This window comes from Caloenas nicobarica, chromosome 2, assembly GCF_036013445.1.
Source record: "Caloenas nicobarica isolate bCalNic1 chromosome 2, bCalNic1.hap1, whole genome shotgun sequence".
NCBI lineage: Eukaryota > Metazoa > Chordata > Aves > Columbiformes > Columbidae > Caloenas > Caloenas nicobarica.
Window position 1 is genome coordinate 24129553 of NC_088246.1, and position 23668 is coordinate 24153220.

Genomic DNA, 23668 nt, shown 5'->3' on the forward strand with positions numbered 1-23668 from the left:
ACAGAAAATTGCTGCGTGAGGGATTGCTAGGGCAGCACAAAAAATGGTTTCTATGGCAGCATTTTTTTCCCTGCTGGTAGATACTGGGACAAGGTTCGGCTTTGAAGTAATCGCAAGTATAAGACTTACTAGACTTATATTATTTTCCATATTGGAAAATGAGATGCAAAGGCACCAAAATGGGTAGGTATTTAACTGGTGAAAAAGAAAAGATTCAAAGAGGCAGTGTGGTCATATTATGACTAGGACTGCATCTTCAGCCATTTCAGACCGCAGTATGTATCTTATATCTTTTACTGGAAAGTAGGCTTTTAACTTCTGCTGGTTTCACTTTGTACTTACACAGCAGTAGTGTCACAGTATTGTCCAGTGTTTTAGCATGTAGGAACTTCCACTGTGCCATTTTGATTGTACGGATGTGTTCAAGGTGCACCTAGAAGCAGACTGGGAGTGCTTCTGAAGCAGACTGTAAAGTGATGTTTATTAATGAGCATTTTCCCTAGTATTGCCTCAGACCTGAGGTTCCCTAAATCTCCAAAAATTTCTCACAAACTATGATTGTATTGCATATGTGTATAATAACAGTGGGGAATTACAGTAAGGTTTGATATTTTCTTATATGCCAGAGTAGAATACTAAAATGGGGCTCACTTTCTGCAGCCCACAAAATGTAGGGGACATGGGTGTGTTAGAAGCACAATAGGAACACACTGAGTGTGTGTGCCCACCCTTAGTTTTTCTCAAGGACATATTCAGAGCTGGTTCCTCTGGTACACCGGCAACAGCTGCATGGAGCACTGCTGTTTAGTTCGCATTTTGGTTTCAGAAATAACTTTCGTCTTCTTAACGTTCTTATGCTTGGTCATGCTACTAGGTTCAAACACACGTCTTGTGAGTTTGGTGAGCATTGTGGAACAGACAGAATAAAATACAAATTGGCATGGTATTTGTTGAAGGCAAATATTGTGACTCCAAAACCAAAAAAATGATACAGTCAGGAAATGCTGGAAATTTTGCAAACTTTATTGGCTCAAAAACGAACAATCTAATCTACATGTCAGTAGACAAGTACTTCAGTGCCTCTATATGTGCTCTGATTCAAGCATTTTCACTATTTTATAAGGTTGTAGAGGAACAAAAAATATCAATCACTACATTTTATCATGTATTTTATGCTAAAACCAACAGAGAAGGTCTGGCATACAGCATGGGCACTCCTATTTTGAAAAATGTAACAACAGAGAACCATTCAGTTTTTTGATCCTAGCTTTTCATTAGCTTCTATCTCATCTGTCTTCTTTCTCAACATCAAAAGCGGTGATACAGATAAAGACAGTGCCGGAAACATTCAGAGTAATTCTGAGACCAATTCCCACACAACAGAAGAGCCATAGCCAGGCTTCTTTTTTTTTTTTTTTTTTTTTTTCTTCTTAAATAAGAGCATTTTTAACCACAATCTTTGGATCACGTTGATCTTCCTGTAATTATGCAACAGCAAATACAGTCCTACAAGTACAAGAGTCTTTTACCAGTGAGTCTTTTCCTCCTTCTAACCTCCTGCCAGTGTAATGCTCAATCCAGTGACGTAGGTGAGACAGGGAGCACACTGTCAGCAGCCTGGATGAATTCTCCTTTTGTCTTTCACATGTTTTTACAATTTTGTCTACATAACTGGATTTGTGAACCAAAACGCGGTACAGGTTCTTCACAGTGCTCTCCCAGGCTGCATGCCAGTTTTGCAGACTGCTGTTGAAAATCTGCTTGCCTGTACACAAAGCTAGCCCAGTTTGATTAAAGAGAGCTGTGAAATATTAAGAAAGTGTAACAATTAGGGCATAACAGCAAGCAAGTGCCCTGGAGAAGCCTCAGAAGAAGAACGGCTTCAGTCACAATGTACTGGTAGAATATTCCTGTCTTGACACCATCCTTCAGAAAAAATGAAACCTCATGAGAAAGGTAGAGAAATTCCTGCTTGAAAGTGCCAGGATCACAATGGGTTAAATTAAAAAGCATGAAAACATTCGGAAGTTTAATGAAATGACTGAGTCAGTAACAGTTCATTTCTTTGGTCCTTTCGGCACATTTCATTCACTCCCTTTTTAAAATTAGATTATTTGTATTCTTTCTAGATTCAGTAATTCTCTAGCTGTTTTATCACTGAATTACGTTACATTTCCTAACTGTACTTTTTTTCCCCAGGACGTGGCATTTACTCTTTTTTGCCCCAAATAGAGCCTTTTACATCAAAGTTTTGTTCTTGTTCCTTGGTATTCGTTTGTGGTGTATTACATAATCTTTCTAATGTTCTATGAGTGCATGTATGTAGATTTTCTATAGCTACTAGAAATGAGTCTGAGGCCCAGCAAATTAGCAAGCTTATGAATAGTGGTAGAAGTTAGCTAGAACTGTATTGCCATAGACCACAGAAATGCTCATACAAAAGGCTTGCCACTGTTTAACGCCTTTTGGGGAAGCAATTTTGCAAACACTGAAGTGAGTGTTACCTCCCAGGTTGCAAGCCTAAATCCTTAATGTATGTCCCTGTTGAAGCCACAGGCTGAAAACATCAGCTTCTCTGACTGTTTTTGACTCCATGGAACAGAATGCCTGCTTTTGGTCAGAGGTTTGAGGAAGGAGAGGTGACTTTTATTCAGATCACAGCCATATAAAGTTAGAGAGCACTAGAAATAGCATGTCTGGTATTGATCTCCACAGTATTGGAGGGAACTCTATTTTCTTAACTTTTTGCATTTTCAAAGCAGACTCCTTTTTTTGTGTTGTTCATCAGTCTGTATGAGACAAGAAAGTCCCTTTTGGAAGTTTTTTGAACAAAATATTTAACATTATCTGAGAAAATAATTTTTTTAAAAAGCTTTTTTTTCTTATTGTAAAATAAAATTTTACATCTTTTTGAGCAGTCTCACAGGGTGGCTTAGAGTATTAGTGGTCTGTGTAGATGTCTTAAGCGGTAATGCATATGAAATTGATTTTATCTAGACTATTGTACACAGTAACTGAAAATTGCCTACCTAACATGCACTCACTATTTTAATTTCTGCAATGTATTCACAGGGAAAAATTGCAGTTATGCTCCATGATTATAAAACACACATTGAACTCTGGCCTCCCTCAAACAATCCAACAGACCTTTATGAAATATCAGCAAAAACTATAATTTGTTAAAAGTCCATTCCCTTCTTTTAACCAAAATACCCTGTGGCTAGAGTGTAGTTACATAAACAAATTTATACTTATTGACAAAAAATTCTGAAGAGTCTCCTTCTAATACTATTTACTTTACTGTGAGAGCACATTACAAACCTCTACTCCCCCTGTATTAACAGGAGGAGTTCTGAGTTTTTGTTTGTTTGTTCATTTGTTTGTTTGTTTGTTTTTTACTTTATGGTGAAATATAACTCGCAGAAGCAGGTTTTCACATTATTTGAACAATGATATGTGAATGACACATCAGTCACTCTCCTTTTAATCTAAGATAAAAGAGAATTACATGTGGTGGACCAGCTGCAGAATAAGTGTCATCACTCACTCATTGTTCAGTTGACGGTTCTACCATCCTGGGCTGTCAAAGGACATCCCACCTGTGAATAAATGCTTGGTCTCTACTGCTGCTGGAAGATTCAAAGTAATAAATGACCTGAAAATCAGGATTTTAAAAAAAAAATATGTGTTTTTTTTTTCTTCTTCTCTTTTCAGTGGATAGTCAGTGAAGTTAACAGGACAGTGCAAGAACAAGTTTTTACTAACATGCTTTACTAGGGATATGAGCTTCCTCAACCTAATCCAAAACAAGTTTTGAAGTCAAAAAAGTAAATGTCTTCAAATTAATTTCTTGTTCTTGCAAGGTTGACATCTTTCCCTTGTCAGCTGTAGGTGTCAGCAGAAAAGATTTGGAAAGGTTTCAGTTTTTCCTTTATCTGTAAGCACTTGATCATCATTCCAAGGTGATGCTCATCTCCAGACTGAAATACCTAAGTTTTGGTGTCTAAACATAGGCTACTGACAGGATTCAATTGCCTGAGCTTCCTCTCCTAATTGAGATTTCCAATGTCCCAGGATATTCATTCTGCCTGCTCCTCAGGTGCCTCTTCTGGAAATACGTGAATTTCAGGTGGGGTCCAGTACAACAGCCAGCCCTGTGTGTATGTCTTGATAACCTCAAGCATCTCAAAAGGCACTCAAAATCCCACACTGAGCCTCTGACCAGCACAGGCCATTTACTCTAGAGAACTGCTCATGCTTCGAAGTAGGCCCTGAGCACAGGTCTCGCTGAACCTTCTTCTCCCAGCCCACTTGCACAACTGACGAGGCATCAGATGCAGTTGCCCTGGTCAGCATCTAGGGTAAAAGCTGCCAGATGGGTTAGAGGTAGGATCTAAAGCAGCTTGATGCTCTTACAGAGCAATACTAAGGGCATATCGGGTAGCACTGGATATGTGTGGGCTACAGAACCAAACCCCAGCACTCAACTGACTGTAATAGGAGAGCCTGCAGAGTGCATATTTGGACACCCAACCTTAGTGTTTGTCGTGAAATGAATACCTCTCTAATGCTGACACTAATGACTACATGGGTTTGTGCTCGGCATGACTATCTTGTTAAAGTCATCTTCTGTTACTCAGCTGCGTGTAATGCTTTGGCAGTCCATGGGAGTGAGCATCCTTATAGTGCCTTCCACCTCACTGCTCTTAGGAAAACTTTTCTTGGAGCTGATAATGAGAACGCCCTCCAGGATAATGGAAAGCAGAGTGAGGAAATGCTCTGTGGGTGTCGAAGGTCAGCATCTGTTTTCTAGCTTTACTTGCCCTGATATTGAATCTGTAGTTGGATCTTTTTTGTGCCTAAACTGAGCAACCTAATGGAACTCTGCGAGCTTACTGCTGTGCACACATAGCAGGTGACTCTACAGCCTAATATTATACTGTAGTAGGCCTTAGATAAATCTGAGGACACAATTCAAAGCTGATGATGTTATTTTATTGTTTAGGGGTTTTTTTAAAAAATAAATATATAGGTGTTGTTATAGCTCTATCAATTCTATGTCATATCACTTCCCCATAGTGTGTATGGTACATTGTTATTTACATCAGAATTCACACTTTTCAAACTGTGACTAGTGAAAGTCCACTCCTATAATTAGAGTAAAATTAGTGCTATACTGCAAATCGAATTACTGCTACAGCACTGCCTCAAGTAAAAAAGCATTGCAGGGATGGATAAGAAACTTAAAGAAATCCAACAAATTCTCTTTTACTGTATGTTAGTGCTGTCTATAGAGTATATAGCATATTTAACATATACTGTATATACTGTAAAGCAAGCTAACAGGACAGAAAGCATGGTTGGTTAATAAGGATTCTGTGTCTAAACCATTCTTTTTCTTGAATCACTTAAAAATCCACCTGACTGCTTCCAAGCCAGATTGCCAGCTTTGGACTGCAGGCAAGTGCCTGCCCATACCAAGCCAAAGTGTTCTCCTCCATACAGAGATCCTGTGCTGGGGTGATTAAATCCCAGAGGAAAATCTTTCTAACAGCTCTAAAAACACCATCTCTCTTCCTATTCTTCTCTGCCAAACCAAATTACTAATATTTGCCCTATGTAAAGACTCCAATAGCATTCCTTTAGGTAGCTCAGCTGCTCTTAGACTGAAAATCCACCCAATAAATCCGATAAAAAAGCACAGAGGAGCCAAAAAGAGGGTATTATTCTAGTGCACTTCAGGCACATGAGCATGCAACTGTCATGTAGTTACAGGGAGATGGACAAGATGACCTCGACTACATGTCTTTTCTCTATCAAAAATTGTTACGGTTCTATAATTAGATCAAACAAAGTCACACTTTCTTCAGCCTGCAAGTGGTACCAAGTGTTATCGTTATGGCAAGGGAGGACATTTAAACCACTCAGGCAGATGAAGTCACTGTCACTGATATTATTTTCCTGAGTGCTGATAACGGCTGTTCTGCTAATCCAGTCCATAGGCTGCTTTGCTATGTTGTAATGATATTTTCACCCCTGGAAGACAGCCACATGCTATTGAAATGCTGCTTGATAATGTTTCTGTACCAGTTCTGCTTCAATTGACCTGACTGCAGTGTTATCGAAATGTTCAGTTTATAAACTTAAGCTATATTTGGTGTCTCCTTGATGGAAAAGAAAGATCAGTCCCCTAACATAGTCACCTTAATGGATAAGTTATAGATGACACTTCTTTGTTGCAATAGGGAATATTTTCACCTCAGGGTCTCACTTTCTTTTCACTGCTATTTTAAAGCTACACGTTACTGATGAACTGTCCTTCACTTTTGGACAGAGCAACCCTTTTATTTGACCCCATCTACTCAGTGACAGGCTGGATGCAGGCTTATGGGTGGGCTGTGGAGTGATTTTTTATTAACATAATTCAGAGAACTACTGTTCCCATTTTTAACATAAAACCCTCAAACCTAGAAAGACATAAAGAAGCCTAACAACCCAGCTGTTGACCAACAAAGTGCTGTATAATACAGTATGCCGACAAGTGGACTACTGATGTGTAGCAAAACCTTTGTGCTTTACTGAGTTCGGCTGAATCAGGGGCAAATTTGGTAGAGCACCTGATAGGAGAAGTTGCAAAAAGGGGATCCTAGTCTGCTCTCACTAGCATGTAGCCAGGCCTTGTCTACATTAATGAATAATTCAGTATAGTAGGAGTGGATATGTGAACTGAAATAGTTGGTTTTGAGACACCTACGTCAAGCTCGTTATTCAGAGATTTCGCTTTGGACAAGATCTAGGCTGCTCACTTGGAGCGGTTGTCCCCACCACACATGTAGCTCAATGTTGTCTGCAGGATAAGCCATTAGTTTAGATCTTTATGCTTCCATTACTGGTTGGAAACACTTGGCATGCACCCAGGGCAGGTCTTCTCCTGTTGTTTCCCCTGAAAGCAAGCAGGACTAGGGAAGTGATTGTCCCCCTGTACTCAGCACTGCTGAGGTCCCACCTCAAATCCTATGTTCAGTTTTGAGCCTCACACTACAAGAAAGCTGTTGCTAAAGCATGACCAAAACAGAGCAACAAAGCTGGTGAAGGGTCACAAGCTGCTGAGGGAACTGGCATTGTTCAGCCTGGAGAAAAGGAGGCTCAGAGGAGACCTTATCGCTCTCTATAACTATCTGAAAGGAGGTTGTAGCGAGGTGGGTGTCAGTCTCTTCTCCCAGGTAACAAGTGATAAGACAAGGAAATGGCCTCAGTTTGCACCAGGAAAAATTTCTTCACCAAGAGAGTGATCAAGCTTTGGAATGGGTTGCCCAGGGAAGTGGTTGAGTAACAATTCTTGGAAGTATTTAAAAGATGTGTAGATGTGGTTCTTAGGGACATAGTTAAGTGGTCGACTTGGCAGTGTTAGGTTAATGAGTGGACTTAATGATCTTGGGGATCTTTTCCAACCTAAATGATTCCATGATTTTATGCACCGAATCTGCTCCGTGCACCAAGCCAATGTGGAAGAAGTAGAGAAAGCTTTTAGGTTTGCTTCAAAAGCTTTGGTCCAATATACTAATGCAGAGACTGCCACTCTTTCTGAAGAAGCCCTGCTTGAGGCAGATTTTTATTTCTAGTGTAAAGAAGGAAATAACTAAATAAAACACATCTTCTCAAACTTAGTTATTTTAAGTTTCTCATCTCTGCTCTGCAATTAATTACTTTCGTAATAAGATTCTTGAGCCTCTTGTATGAGGTACCCTGGCTGAAATGATTTGACTAGAGAAGCTGTTATAGCAGAGCAACAGTTATGCTGTGCTTAAACACAATTTTCCAGAATCTGATAAGAGCATGTCAGCAGCTTTTGGGGTCTTAGAATCTAACAGACCCCAAGAGCCCTTGACAACTCAAGGGAACAGAAGACACAAGTCATATTTCAAAGAAAGCAAGATGAACAGAAGCACGGGTGTCCGCTGATGTGCATGAGAGTACTAACTCAGAATTCCTATCTGCCTGTTTTGCTAGAGCTTGCCAACAGAGGAAAAAATAGACTTAAATTCTACTTAAGATTGTGGCACAATCTGACAATTTGGAGCCCTTGCCCTTCCTCTGGTAACAATGAAAACCTTCTTCATAATCTGCACACTGACACTCATTGCAAATGGAATTCATCCCAGTGCAGAGCACTAGTCAACCTACTAATTTTTGCTCAAGGGAGTGCAGAGTATCATAAGCAGGTTTTCTATGCAGGGTTGAATTTAATCCAAAATTAGATGCCAGTGTCACATCGCTACATTTCAGGGCAATACAACTAATATCAAATGCAGGATCTGAGGAGAAATGAGGTCACTTCAGAAAATCTCTTGGTGAGCAATTAGTGTAAAAATAATAATTTTTTGTTTGTTTGATATATGATAAATTTGTGGGCAGGAGGATAACTTCTGACTAAAATAATATATGAAATGGGCTGGGTTTGTGCCTGTTGTATAAATATCTTGCTTGCATTGTCACTTTAGTTTTCCATTATTTTATTGTATCCTGACTCCTTTTTTCTTTATGGGAAATATAAGCATGACATTAATTTCATTATCCGATTCTGCATGCAAGCATGGATTACATTTGCAAATGAAGAAGCGGTAAGGAGAAGCAAATTCAGTAAGAGGTTTATTATGCATGTAAAACCAAGCAAGTGCTTGTTTTAGAACAGTACATCTTGAACAGTTGTGATAAGGATTTCCAGGTTTTAAGTATAAGTTGTATGAATAGAATTTTGTTTCAAGTAACTAGTATAGAAATTACTTTGGTTCATTGACCTCTGCGTGTTTTATCTCGAGTAGCACCACAAATTGTGACATTCATTATTAGACTGAGTTAAAATCTGAAATAGAGAAACAATGGACCAATGTGGGCATTATTAAAATATGTAAGTTGTCATAAACTCTCATTATTGTAAGTAGCCTTCTCTTTTATGACGTCTTAAATAAAAATGGAGAGAACTGCAAAAAGATGTTTTTCAGCACTAGCCATAAAAGCAAAAATCTTGAGAGCAAGAAATGTGTACATTCAAACTAATCTAAAATACTCGTTCCTGTAAAATCTGCACTTCGCTGTAAATTCCAAGATATTAATACCATGCACGAACTGATGGAACTGTAGGTTTACTTGAAGTGATTTGTGAAAATGCAGCTCATTAGCAGAAACAAGTTGGTAGCAGAGATAGTAATAACACTATTTCTCCTTATGGCATAGTATAAAGTTGCAACATTATTTAGATTTAGTGATGCCAACTTCTGTTTCTCATAAAGTCATACGTATGTATCATGTCTGATTTTAGTTCATAATGCAGGTGGCCTATCCTAAGTGACACAATGCTATATGAAGGATATTAATGTAGAAAGTAATCATAAACATTTTAATACAGAAACCTGGAATATTGTGACTTGAAATATCAGCAACCATTTCACACCGTATATTTCTCTACTATATTACAGTAATATTAAATATCATGATATCATATATTATTCAAAATATTAACAATATAGTAAAGCCAATGCTGGTAATGTTATATTTATTGCTATTATATTACATTAATATTAGCATTAATTTGATATTATATATAAATTTTTTATTATATTACTGTGCTAATAATGTAATAATATAATGATATAATGCATGTAATATGTATAACATATCGGCTGCAACTATAGTATTGTTTCATAGTTATACCAAAATACTATAATAAATATACATACTATATAAACTAAACAAAGAGAAAGGTTGAAGCATGTATATAAATATACTACGCTTTTTTTTTACCTAGGTAATTAGCATGAAGATTTTCTTTCTTTCGTCCTCCACTGCTGTATTTTCTCCTTCCTATGCCTTGTCATTTGTTCCTTTATTTTCCAACCATCTTCATCTTTGTTGTCATATTTTTCCGTGTTTTCTAAAAATCTTCCCCCACTATTATCAATTAAGATGTAGTTATGCAGTTTGCTGGGCTAAGGCTGGAACATGGGGTGCTATTTGTGGCACAACTACAAACCTGAAGGCAAATCTTGTTCATGTCATCTCACTGCTTGCTTTCACTTTTTCCCTTTTTCCATAGTGTTAGAATCGTATAACACTGTACTGAGCTCCTCTGTCCTAATGGTTGGAAACGGGAAGGGAACAAATGCAGTACCATATTCCCAACTCGATCAGAAAATTCACCTTGTGTGGGCAAGACATGAGAGGCCAACAACTTTGTGAAGAATAGCTTAGCTATTTAACTTCAGGAAGGCATCCGAACCCCTGAAGGAAAGACACATAAAACTCCACTTTTTTCCTTGGTATTTGCTAACAGTGTCTCATCCAACATGCTGGATTTATGCTGGGCTCACAACAGGCAGCTGTGATGATGCCTAATTCAGCTCTACAGGTTCCAGAACGCAGTAAGGCACACAGAGCTTCAGTGCTGAGTATAGTGGGCCCGAAGTCCTAGCACTGCATTCAGTGTAGGGGTCAGTCAGGCTTCAGGATGATGTTTTGAATATTAAATATTAGCTTATGCAACCATATGACAAATAGACTTAGAGATGAAGACAGAGATGACTGCATAAATCACATATGGTGTAGTTGCTTTGTTATTTCCCTACATAAAATGTATACAGTAATCATGGCAAAACTTGTCACAGTTATTCTAACTAGAGCAGAATAGGTTATTTTGAATATATAAAAATATCTTGTACTGAATTCATAACTGGAATTTACTATATAGAGGTCGCTGCATATGGCTGAATGTCAGTCATTTGAGAGCTGTGTTCCTCTCAAATGACGAAAAAGAAAATTTGCAGGACAGCAATAACTGCTAGTATTAAGTTTGACTCTCACCTGGTCACCTTTGTCATGATGCAAATGAAGGCCTGATTATTTTTAAATAACTATAGACTTGCTTCCCAAATGGTCTCATCACAGCTCTAATGAATCGAGTCAGAACTTCTGCTTTAGTAATTTCATACAGGATAGTACCTACTTGTATTAAAAAGGGAAGAGAATATCTCTAAATACAAGCAATGAGACCTGACAAAACTATTATTACCTGGACATTTCTACAGTGCACTTGTGTTATTACCCACATGTGTGGGGGACAGTTGTGAATGCTTGCACTACTGAGAGTGCACATCCCATCAGACAGCTATTGACATTAGTGTGAGCCAGCTTGGAAGAATCCAGCTTCACATTAACACATCAAATCTCATAACGGCAAATTTTCTGTTGGGTTTTCCTGACGGTATATTGACAGCATAACAGAAAACAGCTCAGGGATGAAAGTTAGACCAAAATCACTGGTGATGGAAATGTACCAGAACAAGTTACTTTAAAATAAAGTGAAGGAATGAAGTGTCAATGGGATGTATACAAACTAATGAGGTTTAGAGAGTGAGGCAGTGCAAAGTTTGTGCAGAAGGGAAGTAATTAACAGGAGAAAACCATATAAAATAGCTCACCTAAACTTATTAATATATAAAGCTATGCAAAGCTTTTTTTTTTCCTGCCCATTCACATTAACTTTTTGTCATACTTTTCATTCGTATTGTAAATATAAACTCAATCCAAGTTATCCAATAGTTTAGAAATTACATTCATATTGATTACAGGCATAACATGATGTTACACAATACACTGAATGTGGCCCCCGGACCTCCTCATGCTGTAACCATTCAGTGAAGTTGCATTGTACTAGAGGACTACATTGCTTCATGAATCATAGAATCATACATATCTCGAGTTGGAAGGGACTGATAGTCCAATTCCTTGCTCCTTGAAGGACTATCTTAAACTAAACTGTATGACTAAGAGCATCATCCAGATGAAAATTACTGTTGGCTTGCTTCTGCTTTCATACATACACTTACATAACCAAGCACTATTCTAGAGAATCCAGTGGCAAGCCAGTGAGATTATAAGCAGTATTTTTGTTTGTTGCATTTTATTCAAGAACAGGCAGTTTACTATGTAGTTTTTAAATACTGGGAGGAAATGTCTCATCATTAATTCGAGTCGTCTGTTTTAATTAGATCAGGAGTTACAGAGCTCACACACTTGTATTCATATTCATTAAGGAAATGCACCATCAAATCTGTTATCTAATAACATTGTGCACCTTTTTATAACATAGGTGGTTGTGCTAGCAGGTTATCTAAAATCAAAGTTACAAAGTACTTGTGTTCACCTATGTAGCATTAAAATAATTAAAAATTCAATGAAGAATCATAGTTCAAAGATAAAGAAGAATCCAGAGAGCCTATAATGGATATAAATTCAGTCAGTTTTTAAGAGGACTCAGTCTTAAGAAATGTGACACAGTAAGGCAGGCAATTTAATGATGGTACTCTTGGAGCTGAGAACTCCCCATTTATATTTATAATAGGTGATGGTGAAGCCCAGAACATTCTTACAAATTGAGAGACAGCAGCCTTGCTCATTTTTCTGAAATCAAGACCCTCTAATGTTCCACTATGTTCAGGAAGTTCATGGGATTAATTGACATCCCAGGAGGCCTCGTGAAACAGCATCAGGCTTAATCAGCTGCTTGAATTGTTGTCTCAGGAAGCCTCAGGTCTCCACGGCAGCACTACAAGTGCTTGCGAAGTCTGAGTAATGTATTCCCAACCAAGTACTTGGGACAAAATTAGCTCTACTTTATACAGTTTATTCATTTGAGGGGAGATGAGGATGGATCATCTTTTATTTGTTTAACAAAGTATCTGTTTAAGATCTTTTGTGCCCCAGACCCTGACGTATTTATTTTAAATTGCACGTTGTATTCTACAATACTATTCCTAATACCAACAATCATGTACCGTGAATTCAAGAGCACAATAGATGATTGCTGTCAATTTGGTACCCTATTCGTTTGCTACTCAAAAATATCAGAGCAGAAAAAATGTAGTCTTTGGTTATAAACAGGTATTATTTTCCTTTTCCACATCTTGTGTTTTGTTGTTTGGTTTTAGTCTGGATTGGGGTTTTTTTGGTTTTTGTTTGGTTTGTTGTTGTTGTTCATTTTTGTTTGTTTGCTTGTTTTCTACAGCTGCCTCTGCAAGAATATGCTCCCTCTTGCTTTTATTAATTTTAATAATTTCTCAGGAAATCCTTCTGGATCTAAATGTTATCTTCTCCTTTGTTTGTTTTGTTTTTCCACTTATGCTTGTTATATCTGGATCCTATGCTCCCATTAGAATCAGTAGCAACTTCCCGTTGACTCCAGCCATGTTGGATTGTGCTAGACCAGTTGAAAACGGAGGTGGCTGCACCTCTGTTTTTTTGTTATCCAGTTTCTGCAGACAACTGGGTGAAGAATTTTAGGCAAACATTTTTAGATTGCCCTTCATGGTCTTTTGCAATACATCCTTACCCAGGGTGAGAGAACAGCAAGAGGAGCTGGCGAGTAGCACCAAGGTGTCCCAACCGATCATGAGCATTGGAGTTTCTCCACACTCTCATGAAGGCCAGGAGTTTGCACCAGTAATATATTCTGACTAAAATATCTTTATTTTTTGTGAACAAGTAATCAAACACATTGCAGACTTGCAGCTGATAAATTAACAGCACTACTGACTATACTGCCTGGTAAATACAAAAACTGGCAGGTAGGATGAGGATTCTGTCTCTGCCATGGGTTGTAAGTTGAAGGAAAGAAGGCACCAAAAAAAAAGAACAAAGCCACAAAGTCATGTAGGATCAGCTATACATCAAGCAAAATACCATGGGCTGCAAGGATTCTGCTGCATGCCCCTGGAGTTGTACACTGAGCATGGAAACTGTGAAGGAAACCACTTGGCACTTGAGTCACATGTACCTAAAACAGTGCCCAGCATTGCTGCTGAGCCATCACTTCTTGTGTGTCTCCACTCATTTCACTAACGCCTTCACTCCTCCCTGCTGAGGAGACCTCCTTGTGCTGAGAAAAAAAAACTAGCACTTCATCTTGAAAAGTCTGTCCTAAAGGAACGTTGGAACTGAAGATGTGATGCAAGAATGTAGACATCACTCAGAGTTTTTGGATTAGTTAATGTTAATTCAGTTTTAAGTCTGGAGGTGCTGGACAGAGACCGAATTAGTGTCTTTGGTCAATAGTGGTTTCCTACAGTCAACAAACAAGTATTCATGTTAATTCTTTAGATATGTCAGTAGCTAATGTATTTTTGTTGTGGACATATTCTTAAGTCATCACACAGAAGTAATTTTAGAATGTCGTTGTTTCCATTTGGGTGCAGGGGATACTGCTGGGCAATTATTCCTGCATGATGGCTTTTGAGCATGGGATGGCAGAGTTTTACTTCAGAAATTGCTGTAATGGTGCCATTAATCTGCAAGTTTAGTGCCCAGTTGTATTTAGAAACTGAATGACTTTGAATTGCCAAGTGTGCTGCCGGGTGGATTTCAAGTCATAAGCATTTGGCTAAAAAAGAGCTGGAAAAAGTATTCCTTCCTTCTACCCTTCTACCCTTTCTTCTATCCTTCCTCCCTCTGTTCCACCCTTCCTTTCACCTGCCCTTCCTATATTCTTCCCTCTTTCCCTCTGACATGCTTTTTTTTTTTTTTGCAATCAGAATGAAAATATTATACTTTAATCTGGTAGATGAATAAAAGCAAATTTTTTGCTTTGGCTCGGATCAGTGGAATTGTAGCACATATAAAACTGCAGAGTTAATAAAAAACAGTGTATAGAATTTTGCCATTCATATGAATGCATTTGGGGAGGGGCAGAGGAACAGGCATATATTTGTATGTAAATAACCTTCCTTTTCCATATGGATCTTATACAGCAATTTGGAACTCTTTCTTTTTCACTTGGACAACACCAAGTGCTAAGGAAAGCCAAAGCTTTCATAAATCAGTGTTCTGGGTTTCTCTTGAAAATAAAATGCAAAAAGGGATGCATGAAAAGCTAATGTGAGGGAATACCTTGGTTTCCAGTTAAAAACATGTCATCAAATGCTACACAATGCAATGATGAGGCACTATTTTACAGGAAAGTTTTAAGAGAAGGTGGACAGTATAGATATAATTCAAATGTATGTTTAATGCTTATCCTGCAAGACATTTTTCTGAAGTAGATTACAAATATATGTAAGAAAATAAATTGACCAATCTGGAATTACTAAAAGTTTATAAATATTTTATCATAAAGTTAAAAATTATTCTCTGCTGCTATGAGCAATAGAAACTTACTGATATTAGACATCATATTGCATCATTTATGATATTGAATTAGTCTGCATGAACTGGCTTTAATATAATGATATCTGCAAAGAAAGAGTCAAACAATATTAAAAGAGAGAGGATGTAAAAGTTTAATGTTATTGATATTAAAGACAATAAAAAACTATCTGATATGAATAGCCTGTATTTTATGAAAAAAGGCATTTAATAAAAAAAAATGTTCTAGCAGCCATGGATGAGTTGTGTGATAACTGTTTCTGTCCTTGTAACAAATGCTGCATTTTCCTACACAGTTACTGCATGATCAATTTCATTATTTTAAAGTGCTTTTAGCTAACTCAAATATGAAAGACACTGCATATAAGTTAAATTCTGTTGTGTTCTATACAGGAAGCTTTTAGGTCAAAACGCACAAAGATCTCAAATAATGTCAAGTAGGTTTCATCTGAAAAGAGGTGTCAAACAAAGAAATACAACATCACACAATCTATTAAATCCAGTGCTGGAACATGCATTGTACTCTAAAAACTGCAACTGGAAAAACGAGAATGGTAAGAGATAAATGGAGGACTAACTCTTCAGATTAATTGATAATACCTAACTCATCAAAAAACAGGTAAAAGAAATGATCACTCAAGAGAAGGAGAGAGAAAGTAATATGAAATAGTGAACAAATTGAAGGAATTTACTTTAAATGGAAGGCAGAGAATAATATCACAACCAGATTCACTGAAGGACTCACTTCTGTACAGAGAAGCAGCACTATAAGGAAAAAGTGAGTGATGTATTTTTTTCCTTCTGTGCAACGGGAGGCAGTTCTTCTGTCCAACTTAGAAAAACATTTCTATTCTATCTGCACTTCAAGATAGTCTTATTGATATTTAATTTCACTGAAGCCTTAGTAGGCAGTCTAGATTTACTGCAGTCACACCAATCACGATATCTGCAGAGTAGCTGCAAAAATTCCGAGATCCTCTATTATTTTCCATCTTTCGATAGTCTCTTAGAATTTGCTTTTAAATGCCTAGAATGTAATCCCAACAGTAATAAAACAAACTTCATTTCCACCATTATCCCAGAAATCATTTCAGCCTCTAAAACTGTATCGCACCTCTGACAGATCTGATGCCCTTTGTGTTCTCATTTCATCCTTCAATCACATCCCTTCGTGGTTTTGGGGCTGTTCCTCTAGTTACAGAATGACCATTTATTTATTTATCTCTAATGGCAGAGTTAGTATTTGGAAATTGTTATCTAATTACTTCTTACCTAGAAAGTACTTTCAAAATAATAAGTCAAATACTGGTCATAACACCAATATAAAATTCTGGCAGCATCACATATCATTAAGCAGGTTTAGTACAACTGTAGGTTTTCCTAAATCTTCAAAACAAATTTAGTTTTCTATTAGCATAGTCAACCAAACCACATCATATATTCCCCTCCATAAATGTATTGTACTCCATCTTAAAATAACACCCTCAATGTGAAGTCTGTTCTTGAGGATGTTCCACTGATGATGAGAAACCTTCTGGATTCCAGCCTAAATAAAGTTTTGTCTTTATGCTTGAATGTGTTTCCCTGTCTCTTTTGGAAATTCTGAATTTGCTATATTCAAATATATATACATATATTTTTTTTTACATCTGCATCACACCAGTTGGTTAATACATGGGAGCAGGCCCTTCATCATAATCTGCTTTGACTGAGGGCTGCCCCAACCCAGGTGCAGGACCTTGCACTTGGCCTTGTTGAACCTCATGATGTTCACATGGGCCCAGTTCTCAAGCTTGTCCAGGTCCCTCTGGCTGGCGTCTCGTCCTTCAGGCGTGTCAACTGCAACACTCAGCTTGGTGTCATCTGCAGACTTGCAAGGGTGCACTCAATCCCACTGTCTGTGTCATTGATGAAGATACTAAACAGTACTGGTCCCAATATGGACCCCTGAGGGACACCACTTGTCACTGATCTTCACTTTATCCTTTTGTTTTCCGAAACTGGTGATTTAGCTTTCTTTCCTATTTATGTTATTTTCATTCTAGTTCTAATATCCTCTTTGAGTTGGTTATTTATCCTAAAATTCTGTTTTCTGCACTGTATGTTATTCCAGGTGGTTTTGTTCACCTGAAGAAATTACGTTTTGCTAATTACTTCCTTTAAGCTCTTTAAATATATCCCTTAGCAATGAAAAATTATCTAAACTCTCAAATTCACTTTATTATATATTTCTTTCAAAATTAAACTGACCACATACAAATTTGTATATAACTTTCAGTTAGGTACCTAATTGCCTTTGCAGGTCAACTCTTGATCACATTTTCAGAAATTCTAATAGATGCAGCTGCTTAAGTTCCACTGATTTCTGAAAATTAGGGGAAAAATGTTGAATCACATTGACATTATTGAAAAATGCCCTCTGTGTTCACAGACAAGGTTTTTAGTGGTTATATGCTCCATTTATAAAGTTGAAAAAGTGTTTAGAAAATCTCAAAGTACAAGTCACTTATAAAGTTACCAGAAGCAGCAATGCATCTTAGAATATGAAATATTTGCTGAAGATCTGAATAGCCCTGCTGATGTCCTTCTCTGAATTCATATGCTGTATAAGGCTGATTCCAATCAGCACTGATGATTTTGATGGTAAATAAGTTAGGAAGAGGTTTATGACTCCTTAAAGCTCTCTGTCTGTCCTATTAGTTCCAGCAGGTTTGTACACTGGAAGGCCTGTAGGACATGCTAAAAGCATAGCACTTCTCAGGTCTCGGCATTCTAGAAGCAAATGGAAGTGCATATAATTGAAAACACTGCAGTAGTTGGCTGAGTGTGAAAAATATGAAGATGTATTTATTTGCAGAAGCTAGGAGCTGGCCTCTGTAAGTCAGATAAGAATGACAGTATTTACCGCCTTTGAAGAAAAAAAAAAATTCCTTGCAATAGATAATTCTGTAATTCCTCTCTTTAGATCTGACACTGGCAGAAACAAGCTATGCATAGCATTCTCAAGGTTGAGAATGGTCGAACATGTGTGAGGTAAATGAAAATGTTCCGTATTGCTGGTATTGCAGCTGAACGAAATTACTTGCTTTTTATTCTATCTCCACAGCCAAACTTCCCTAGCAAATTTTTTTACTTAAGACAGCAGAGTCTTCTCCAGGGGAAAAAAAAAAAAAGGATAGCATTCAGGGAAAAAATTGTTAATTCAACCACCCTGATGTTCAATTGCATATCCTACTATCAGGACATTTGTGTCGTTCTCAAGTTTCGCACTTCACACAAGTACTTTGATTACTTCCTGCATCCTACCACCTGTCCACTGAGTTTTAGAGTTCTTTTAAAATCTATTTTGTTGTAGCTGCAGAAGAAAAGATATAAGGGCATAAAAAATATGTGCAGTTATCCCACGAACAGGTGAATGAGGAAGAAGTAGTGAATGAGCACTCAAAATGAAAGTTCTACAATTGCTGTCTCTACCCATCCATGTGCAGGTCCTGACCACCCAGAGATGTTCTGTGACAGCCCAAGCAGTTCCACAGATTTCCCTTAAAAATATTATTTACAAGTGCTCACATGAATGATCCAATGAAAACAGGAATTACAGGTTGAAATCTAGTTTGCCTAATTCGTGTGTAACTCGCTCTTACTGTCCTGCTTGAGGATCTCTCAAGTACGTCCATATCTTTTTCAATTTGTGGGTACCAAAACTGTCCTAAAGGCTACATCTACACTTTGATCTGCCCCAACAAGCAGGACGAGTCTCTCAGGACCAGTGTTGTAGAAAAAAACATCATCCATCCTGCATCTCAGGGCAAACAAGTTATGTCCATATTTGTCTTAAGTCTCCTCAGGTCTGGGGGTATATATACCCTTAGGTATAATTGTACTTGTTTTTATTTCTATCTGTCTGAAAAAGTCTGAGGGCTATGTTAAAACGTTGCCTGGGTAGATCTTTTGTGGCACGATGCTGCATGTGTTTTTATGGCATGCAAGTGTTGCTTGCCTCAGGGAATGCCATGAGATGGGGATGCTTGAGGGAATGCAGTTTGATGGTTGTTGGAAAACTATACAGAGCTTAGAAAATCTGGTGAAGTCTCATCCTTGTTACCTGTAGATTGTGATCCCTGAACTGAATGTTATTCTAGAACTGCACTCATTTTTATTTTAAAGGGAACTAGCAACTTCACTCTGAAACGAAAACCTGAGAACGAACTATCACATATGGAGTGGGGATGATGGAGGGCCAGGTTCCAGGAGCCAAGTTATTTGATGGTGTAGATGCACCAAATAGTATTTTACAGCTGACATTTCACCAATACTGAATCAAGTGGAATCATTACCCTCAGCATCTTACATATAAAACTACTATTAACATGTCAGAATGTGATTTGCCTTGACTTTCATTTAATTTCTTTTCTACTATAACCTCCTGGACCTTTTCCCTTGCATTTGTGTTTACTCAGCTATTCACAATCTAGTATTGGTGAATGTAATTTCCCCCTCCAAAGTGCAGCATTTGATACACATCTTATTGAATTTTATCTTGCTGATTTTAGACAATATCTCAAGATTATTAGTTTGAATCCTGATCCTGGTCCCTAAAACATTTGTCTGCCCTGTGCTGTTAATTAGTATTATTCATAGATTTCATACATAATCACAGTTCATTTCGTCATCTAAGTCACTAATGAAGACGTATTTAAAATTCTTAGATGTAGAATATAATTCTGTAACTTATTCATGTGGTTATATTTGTCCTATTTCTCCTTTAATCTCTAGTCTGAAAATCTCCAAGGCACCTCAGTAGTTGCATCAGTATTTAATATTTGCACTCATATCTAATCTGGTTCACAGAAGTATATTCAAGTTATCAAACTCTAACAACTCTGATTGCTTACGTCCCAAAAGAGGAAGCAGTCTGACACTTACTGAGCTCTGCATTAATGTGAGTTAGCTGTTCTGTCACTGATTTTGCATTCCAATTTATAAATAGATGACCAAACGTGGGGTTATGATGTTATATTTTTCTCATGTTCTATTTACAAGCACTATGCATTTACTGCACTATATTCGTAGAAATACATGGGTTACATGGGTTTATAGAAAACAGCCTCTGAAAGTTTTACTGTATCAAGTGACCTACTTTTCACCTTAGTCCACTTGAACATAGCAGATATATTTACTATCAGTTACTGAGGAAGGCAATGTGGTATTGTTTTGTCTAGATCAGCACACTTTAATGGCCCTGCAGTCTATTAAATATGTCTTACAGACTCTGGATTTAATAAATGATTTCTAATTGAGTAGGTGTCAGTGGCAACAGTCTAGAAAACTCAGTTACATGGGATTTTTCATTGATTTTCCCTATATTAGAAAATGAAATGTCAGATACCATTAATTGCATTTTCACAATAAGAAGCATACTGCAAAAGTAGCTCCTAAGTGAAATCACTTCCAGCCTAACACGCAATAGAAGTATTCTTTTAAAATTAATCCAATATATAAACATTTATTAAAGTTATGTGCCTCGGTGGGCCAAATTGATGTGAATGTAATTACAATCTATAATATGGAACCATTTTGCAGGCGTCTAGGAAAAAAAGGCATTCAGGTGCATTCTGCATTTCTTTATCCTTTTACAGTGTACTTATCTGCATCCAGCAATGTAGAAGGTGGTTAACCCATCGTTTCTAGGCGTTCTTATCTACAATGACTGCATCATCCCTGACATCTGCTTGCACTTATAGTTGTCCATAGCTCAAAGACAGAACTGCAAACTTGCAAGTATACACGTTTACCCAGGCTATATGTCATTAGTGAGTAGCATAGGATACAGAGTAAAGTTTATGAGACTGTGACACACATATTCATTACCAGTGCTGGTCCCCAGTTCAGAATACATTGGGGCATCTTTCTTGCTTTCCTGTGTATGTATTGATGTAGTCAAGCGTTAATGATCACATATGTTTCCTACAAGTGTAATTCTACACATTTTCTTCCACATGATCACATTTAATATGCCAGAATTGACCACCAGTCTCTATATTCCTAGGGAGATTCTATTAGCAGTCTGAATATGAAAATTAATTTGACTATGCACAATTTACTGTAGTGCTAGAACTTCTTATGCCTTTGTAGAGAAAGAAAAATCCATGACCTTTCTAAAGTATGTGATGTAGCATTCAATTTCCCTGCATCTGATCGATAAGCAAGCAGGAAATTATATCTTTTGCCATGGTAGACAAGCATAATTAAGCAGTAAGGCAATGGAGGTAGTTGTGATTATCTTAGGATGCACCTGGGAGCTGCCTTGTTGCTATTTTAAAACATCTTTATGCTAGGGAACTGTATTAATTTCTGCTGAGAAAGATAAAGTTGGCAGTTTGGAACGCTTGTGAACAGCAGTTTCAGTTGTGCTTCACAGAGAGTAATGTGGTGTGTTCACCCCGAACAATTAGGCTTCTCCTTCAGCAGAAGCAAATATGGAGCAGGCTGTAGACATTTAATTGACAGTTCAGACCCAGAAAAAAAAAAAAAAAACCAACAAAAAAACCCCAACCAAAACCCCCACTATGCTTTGGTTGGCTGCCAGTGAGTGCAAAACTTACATTTTTACCAGTTTAGAATAAAAATATGTAGCCCTCAACACTTGACTTCCAGGGAACACGTCTCTGCATAATTAATGCTATTGCATCCACATTCAAATTTATGCATTTTAATTATACCAAAGATCTGGTGAATAATTAATGCTAGCAAAACAATGGGTCTGAAACATAAGCTGAAAAGTAGCACTTTTTAATGGGCTTTGTAGATTTAAATAACTAATGAAAGCTATTTAACTATTTGATTCTGAGAATATTTCCCCCGATACAATCAAGTATTAACTACTATTATTGAAAATCTCTCAAGTGGAGAAATGTTAGCTCAGGCTACCTGTTTTGACAATTGACCACTCTGAGTATACCACAGTACACTAATCCATCTGAGCCATATACATGCAGGAAAGAGATTTATTTGGATGTTTGCCCTGTGAGAGGGACTGACATGTCATTGGCATCGTCTGTAAGATGTAAAATCAAAATTCCAGGCACAAAATTTCTCTTTGACCTCCTGTCTTCAAGCAGGTCAGTTCATGCAAGTTTCATGGGGAGATTTAGAATTGAATATAAAGAAATACAATATAGAATTCATTATCCTTGAGTTCAGCAATCTAAGAATTAAGGATGTAGGCCAAGTTAGTAATTTAGAATCTTGCAGTGGTCAAAGGAAAGAGAAGGCATCTCTGGAGAGTTTCATCTCATCCTAAAATAGGTTTTCGAAATGGATAGGATTAATCACCATTTGGCAGTGGCTATCATTTTTCTATTTCTTATAGAGGAAGTTTGGGATATTGCCTTAGAGCATACACCTAACTTCTAGGCAGTCTAGTTTAGGTGAAGTGAATTTCACCAGCAATGGCAGCCTCTAAACTACTATGTGAGAGAGACCTACTGTCACCAACCTGATGGTTTAAGGACCAGGGCAGAGCAGGACTCACAGCTCAATGCGTCACATCAACAACCAGCACCCACGCTGCTTGGACAAGTCTCAGACTCAAAACATGTGGTACTCATTAAGAAAGTCCTTCACACACTGAATGGCTCAAAATGTGCATTTGTGTTGATCTGCTGTGCCTGAAGGCTTATTTCCATGCTGGAGCGGTCTCCAGAGCAATGCTGGGCAGTGTGATGTGCTGGGAGCAGGGCGGCCCAGATGTTCAGGATGTCCAGGATTTGGTGTGCTCTGAGTTTGTCACACAAAGGGTGGTGAAAGCATGTAGACAGCAGACAATGCTGACTGTATAACGTGAAAAACCTGGTGGCAGAAAGTAGGCATTTCTTTACATGAGTAAAATGATACAGCAAATGATGAATTATTGTAATCCCAGGCAATATATTACACACAGTCAAGTAATATCCACTTCTCAATAGGAATACAAAATTACTTGCTTCTACCAAATTTTTTGTTCATATTTTCCACGTCAGAAGTTTGCTCTTTAAACTCTAACGTAAAACATTTAAGGAAGTGTTCTAATAATAACAATATAATGAAGGACTTTCAAAAGAAATAAGGTTATCAAAGGCTGCTAACAATTTTGCATGTCAGGACACTTATTTAAGTGCATTATTTGGAGCTCAGTAACTTTTGGCTCCTATGATTTAAGTTTTCTCTTTTTACCCATTATTATATATTGAAATCAAAGTACTTGACTCTCCAGAGCATCCACATGAGTCAACAGAGAGACGTGGAGGGGGACTATGTAGGAACTAATTGTGTTTTCCTGTTTTCTGCCATGTTTGCCTGAGCCTGGATGTGAGCTCATGCTCTTGTCAGTGGCTGTGGTCTGTGTTGGATGGGTGACAGTTACACCCAGTTTGGGTGGATGGATGGCATGTCCCCTCACCCAGACCTGGGGAAGGGACAGGGTGACAAGGAAAAG

General features: G+C 37.7%; 1 protein-coding gene across 1 annotated transcript in view; it reads left to right on the top strand.

Annotated features, from left to right (window-relative positions):
- The window catches only part of ZNF804B (zinc finger protein 804B), a 236072-nt gene that overhangs the window by 182216 nt on the left and 30188 nt on the right, over positions 1-23668 (top strand).